General features: G+C 36.7%; 1 pseudogene; it reads left to right on the forward strand.

The window, feature by feature from the left end:
* Positions 1-937: 937 nt before the first annotated feature.
* Positions 938-6,692, forward strand: LOC122918563 (annotated as a pseudogene).
* Positions 6,693-6,892: the final 200 nt, after the last annotated feature.

Consider the following 6,892-nt stretch of genomic DNA (forward strand, 5'->3'; position numbering starts at 1 on the left):
CCTGGTCATTTTATATATATATATATTATCTATTAATCACATTATATATGTTATCTATATATCACATTATATATGTTATCTATTAATTTTTCAACCACTTTTCATCTGCCATCTTTGTTGGTATCCTTATCCTAATTTGACAGAAGAAGAAAATTAATCTCAGGGGATAGATTTCCCCATGTTTAATAAGAAAAGGTTAATATTCAAAGGTAATTATGATTGCTACTAACCTTCTTTCTTAAGTATTATTTTACTTTTTTATTATGTTTAAAATTTATGCCAGTGGAAAACACTAAAAACGTATTGTTTTGTTATTGGCTTTGCATTGTTTAAAACTGTAGAAGGAAGGCAAATGGAAATAAACATGTTTCAGTTAAACTCCATAAAAAGGTAAATCATTGTGAAAGACTAATTTACATTACTTAAGTGGTGTAGAGAGGATTATTTGGCACCAATTCAAGTTACTCACAAGGGGAAAGCAATAGTATTTCATAGTGTGGACAATTATTAGTACAATGTGTACTTTTTCCCTTTAATAATTGCATGTTCCCTTTTGTCACAACGGCACAAGACAGAATAATCAAAGTATATTAGGTACATTGTAAAAGGGACTTTTGGTATTAATTAACATTGGAGCATAAGAAAGTCACTCTGCTTTATATTACCATTCATTCTATGATGCGTACATGCACCTCTGTACACAGAGTCTGCACAGAAAGGCAACTATGTGAAATGCTACAAAGCTTCTCAATTTGGAGTTACATAAGCCAAACTAAAATGTACAAAATGTTGTATGCAGTAGAAATCCTTTCTCTTCTTTGATATTTTAGACAGTTGTGTGGCATCCTAATGTAAAATGACTTAAAACCAGAAGTCAGTTTTGTAGTGATTATTCCACAAATGGACTGGACAATCAGCAAAGCCACCTGCCGTTCAGATGGCAGGAACAGAAAGCCAGAACTTGCTGGAGAGTGAGATTACAATGCATATTCATTTTACGTTACAATTTAAAGAAGTGAGAGGGACACCTCGGACTTGTCGAAAACAATTTGATGAAGAATATCTTATAGTTGGGTAAAGTGTCAATGAAACCTATAGGTTCAGAATGCATAGAGATTCCCTGCGTGATAAGCTAACATAATCAATTTCCCCCACCAGAAGGGTATTGACTATGTATCAGTTGGCTTTTGCTGCATAACAAACCACTTCAAATATTAAAGGTTTAAAATAACGACCATTTATTTAACTCATGATTCTGCGATTTGGCAGTTGGCTTGGCCTTATTTGGGCATTTCTTATTTCACTGGCTCAGTTACATGTCTGACCTCAAGATAAAGTCAAGCTTGGAAGTGGTAATGTGGAATGACTGCAGCTAGAACAATGTCTCTTCTCTCCATGGTCTCTCACTTTTCCGCAGGCCAGCTGAAACTGGTTTACATGACAACCAGGCAGGATTCCAAGAGAGGAGAAGTGACTGGATTCCTGAGCCCCTAAGCTTAGAATTGGTATGCTGTCACTTATATCCATTATATTGGCCAACCAAGTCATGCAGCCAACCTCTGTTCAAGAAATGGAGAAAAAAATTCCACTCCTTAATGGAAAGAGATTCTGAGCTACAGTGAAAGGATATAAACATAAGGAGGACTGAAAGATTGTGCCCAGTTTTTCAACCTACTGTATTGGGAAATATATTTTATTGGTGACATAGTCCTCTTGATACTGAAGTACATGATAATGCAGCCTACCACAAAGGGTCAGAGGAAGGAGATACATATATATATATATATATATATATATATATATATATATATATCCCTCTCAGTCTTCCCATCCTTTTTCCAATGTCACCTCTGGTTCCGCATAAATAATTTTCTGTGACTCCTAAGTGAGATTCATTCCAAGCACCTTAGACTGCTGCTCAGCAGTTCCACACTTACATCAATTTAATATATTTTAACATCCAAATCGTCAACATACACTTTCTAAGTGTATCCTTTCTGACCCCCAGAAGTTGATACCCTGAGAATCTTTCAAAAACTCAGATTATTTTGTGTTTCATGTAGTTTCTCACATCTGTATTATTATTCTCAAATTTATTTCATACTTCCAGATATATTCTTTATAGCCTAGATCTTCCCTGCCTTGGGAAGGGAAGGCATTTTCAAGGCTTTTCATTGTCTTGAAAATGTCTTTTCTAATTAAGTGCACTTAATGTTTACCTTCACTTGAGTTCACTCAGAAATTGTTTTTATCTCATATGTCTTCAGTGTCTGTTGACAGGAATGATTTTTTTGTCTTTCTATCTAAATCATAATACCTTCTAGACAAGGATAACATTGTCTCCTTTGTAGCATATATACAATCTACTACTCTAGGTAATAATTATTATTAGAGCTAAATTATCATGTTGTCATCTTATCATGAAATTATCATAGAAATTATCATCTCTCTCCCTGTCTATACACACACATATGCAAATCTGCATATGCATGTGTGTATAAATGTGTGTTTATAGATAGATGGATATATAAATAGATAAATGAAAAAATATTGATACTTAAATTACTCATTTGAATGTCAGAAAGAAACAACACAGTATTAACATTTCAATATATATGGACTCAGATAAGTTATATTATATTTTTCACCCTATAATATATTCCTGATTAATAGTAATCATCAATATATATGTGCATAATAGTGTCCATGGTGAAATTTTTAAAAAATTTTTTGATTCTTAATTATAGAGAATAACGTGATGATTACCAGAGGGGAGGGCTGTTGGGGACAGGTGAAATAGGTGATGGGGGTTAAGGAGTATACTTGTTGCGATGAGCACCATGGGTAATGTATAGAAGTGCTGAATCACTGTAGTGTATGCCTGAAACTAATAGAACAGTGAATGTTAACTAACTGGAATTAAAATAAAAACTTAAATAAAAATGGATTTTTTACAAGAATGATAAATTTACACTCAAAATAAAAAATGAATAAAGGACAAAGAAATGTGGAATGAAAGAAATAAGACTCATGATCATCAATGTGCTGGTTTAAGTTTTGTTTTTTGTTTTTTTTAAATTTAATCCTCAGTACCTAAATGAAAATGAGAACTAAGGTCCTGCTCTTCTAGATTCTGCTAGAAAAATATCTTTGCTTATTCTGAATCTTTATAACAACAGAATGTAAGTATTATTATAGTTATGACTTTCTTATATTTCAATGCAATAGGAATCAAAATTCTAAGTTCCTGAAGATATCAGAGGTATTCACTCATTTTAAGATTGGAGAGGAGTCCTGTCTTTATCTTGATGACTTATAGTCTGATCACACTTACACTGTAACTCTTGCCACCTTTGGAGATACTAAGAGACTAGTTGTTAGGAGCTAAAATTCTCATGTCAAATGATCCTGGGGTTAAATCTCTTTTCTGCCATTGAAATATTATTTTTGATAGTAAGTTACGTAAGCCTTCAGTGCCCAATTTCCTCATCTGTGAAATATGCATAAGAATCCCACCTGTCGGGGCGCCTCGGTGGCTCAATGGGTTAAGATGCTGCCTTTGGCTCAGGTCGTGATCCTGGGATCCTGGGATCAAGTCCTGCATCGGGCTCTCTGCTTTGGCGGGGAGCCTGCTTCCCCCTCTCTCTGCCTACCTTTCCGCCTATTTGTGCTCTCTGTTAAATAAATAAAAAAATTTTAAAACTAAAAAAAAAGAAAAAAAAAAGAATCACAACTGTCTTTCTGGTTATGGCTAAGTGAAAAGATACATTATATTTTTCATATTTTATATCTGGAGAAAAGCTGGAATTCAGTTCAAGATGATGATATAAACATCAGATGAAGTCCTGTGACTTTCCTAAGTACCAGTGTGTGTACGTTACTCTTAAGCTTGCTTGCTTTGTTAAAAATGGGAATTAAAAATAAATACTCCATGGTATTATACATATACATTAATTACGTAATATGCATACATACACTTAGAATGATTTCTAGTAGTAAATGGACACTCAATAAAGATTAAATTTCTTCTAAAAAAATCTCGAGACCAGATTATGGTGGTGGAGTTTATTAGCAAGATTCTTACTGAGGACAAAGCCAGGTGGCTGTGAAAAGTCTATGGCATGCACTTTAAATACCCATTATGCCTCAAGGACCACAAGAATCCCAGCATGGTATGGTTGGCCAGAGTCATATATATAAATAATAACATTAGTAGTATGTGTTCTAGCATTTTAAAAACAAAATCAAAGTCTACAAAGTTTAACATGCCTAAAGGCATCCAATTAGGTATTCCAGTTTGGTCTGATAGGTCTTTTGATTCCAAAACTTGTGATTTTTTCCCCACTACATTACTCATTCATTCACTCACACACACACACACACACACACACACACACACACACACTGGGTAAAACTTTTTTTGGAACAGACTTATCCATAGAAAACTTTTGGTTTAATTTAACCTCTTCTGACTACTGATTTCTACCTCATAACACTGATTTGTTTTTACCTATCAGCATTTGACAAAATAAATAATTGGAATGGTCTTAAAATAAACACATTTCAAGGAAGCCTTGGGCATCTTAAATTTAAAACATCCATCACAATATTTATAAACTCAAGTGAAATGGAAACTAGTATCACCTCCAAATTATAGCCCATTTGCAAAGCAAAAAATCTATGGGATTTATTGCATTCTTCTACATACCCAAGTTATTATTTTAAATTCAATTTTAATAATGAATTATTAAAGCACTTGAGTAGATATCTTATCTGAAAGATCATGCTTGTTTTTTTAATATTTTTGCTTCATTTTATTTAATTAATATTAGAATTTGCAGGAAAGATAATGCATGTAAAAACATGTTTTGTTGACAATTCCAGCTCTTTAAGCCAGACCAGTCTTCCATTCTCCAGCCTAACCCATACATAAAGATGTTCTGCCTCCTCAATAGTGAATTCTCACATCACCATGTCCCCTTCTTCTTTTCCTCTTTCTCTCAGCACCTTTCTGTTTCCAACCAGAGCCAAAGGGTTATAGTCACGTATACCAGTCCTCAGCCAGCTTCCTGGGCTCCACATTGCCATCACAGTCTGATTACAGCCATGGTACATCCCCTCCACTGTGGCTTCCACATATTGTCAACCCTAAGGTGGTCAACCTGTACATGCCAAGTCACCTCAAACTGCAAATTCTAGGCCCATATCAGGGACTCCCAACCATGAAACACAAGGACCAAAAGAGAAGCGTTGAGTCAGGATTTGGAGAGAAAGCTGAAATATAAGGACAGCTTGCATCATAATGGAAATCAATGGCTAACACAGGAGGAGAAGATGGGTTGCCAGTTGCTAGGATCACTGAAGGTAGCTGCTGTGTTTCAAGCTTGGAACTGCAGAAAGGCCCAAGATTCACCACAGCACAGTTCTGAACATGCACAACTTGAAGTTCCAATTTCAAAGGGAGATGTGAGTGATCAGGATGCAACCCAGAAGAAATCTTACTCACCATATTTCATTCAAGTGTCAGAGAACGTGTTGACTGAACTAGAAGATTCTGCAGCTCCTGATACCTCACACTGTATATGTGGAAGACTAGTTTAATCGGACGACTTTCACAAAATGATGATGTCTGAGAAGAGTTGTCATTCATTCATCTTTGAAATGTGACAGCTTCGGATGCAAGGTTTTTGCATGTGCTGCCACGAGCAGAACAGGAGGAGCCCCTTGTAACATGCTGCTGAGAATCCCTGCAAAAGAACATAGAAGAGCCCCAGTGTTTGTCATCAAACAGCAAAGCAAAAAAGCTTTTGAGGGAGACTCGGTGAAGCTAGAATACCACATCTCAGTAGGATCTCCACCAGAGCTCTTCTGGAAAAGAAATAACAAAACGGTGCAGTTCAACACTGACTGAATAAGCTTATAGAATGACAACTTTAGACTAGTTTCTTTACTGATGCAGCTGTGTGATGCCACCCCAGGCCTGGCCCCGCCGGAGGCCCTGCAGACAGGAGGGTCAGTGGGCCAGCCCCCATGAAAGGCTTTCGATCCTGAGCTCCTGTGCTAAAGCCCCGTCCACGCGGGAGGGTGTCCTGGGCTCCGGAGCCACACTGAGCCTCTTTTTCCAGTCCTTCTTGGAGAACAGTCCTCCACGCCTGGGAAAGAAGACCAGCCTCCAGGGAGATCCGGTCTCTTCCTCCTGTTTTGGGAACCAACCACCTCAGGGGCCCGATGACCCCACTTAACACACCAGGGAGGGGTTTCTGCCTAAATCTGCTTCTGCTTCACATTCCTCAGGGGGAGTGAAGCCGCCTTAAGTCCCCTTATAGAAACCAAGACATCTCCTAATTTATCTAGCTTGGAAAGCCCCTCTGGGAGAGACCCTCTTTCTTAAGTGAGGCACATCTGCAGAAGCAGTCTGTGGCCAGCCTGTCCCCAGATCGGAGAGAGGATTCTGTTGTTTGTAGCTAATAAAGTCACGTTAATGAGTCACCACATGTAACAGATTAGATGTTACAGGCTGTCCAAACCCAACTGTTCTAACTCCTAAGCTGTTATGTGTCCAACCAACTTTTAGCAAATATTTAGTATTGAACAGGAAAAGTTTAGATGTGAAACAAACCTTTAACCCAGATGGAGAGTTTCAGCATCCGGCAGCTCAGTCTGGACTCTGTGAAAATGAAAAATTGGAGTAACTTTGTCATTATTGGAAAATGCGACAGCTATACTATTAGTGATATATTTGATTAAGTTTTTTTTTAAATAAATCCATATCTGTATTAACAGGATATGGGTTTATTAGATAATATGACTGATATGTATTTTATAGGAGTATGTTATAGACATACATATAATAATATATATGTATAAATATATGTGTATATCATTTATCCTC

Source organism: Neovison vison, chromosome 1, assembly GCF_020171115.1.
Source record: "Neovison vison isolate M4711 chromosome 1, ASM_NN_V1, whole genome shotgun sequence".
NCBI lineage: Eukaryota > Metazoa > Chordata > Mammalia > Carnivora > Mustelidae > Neogale > Neogale vison.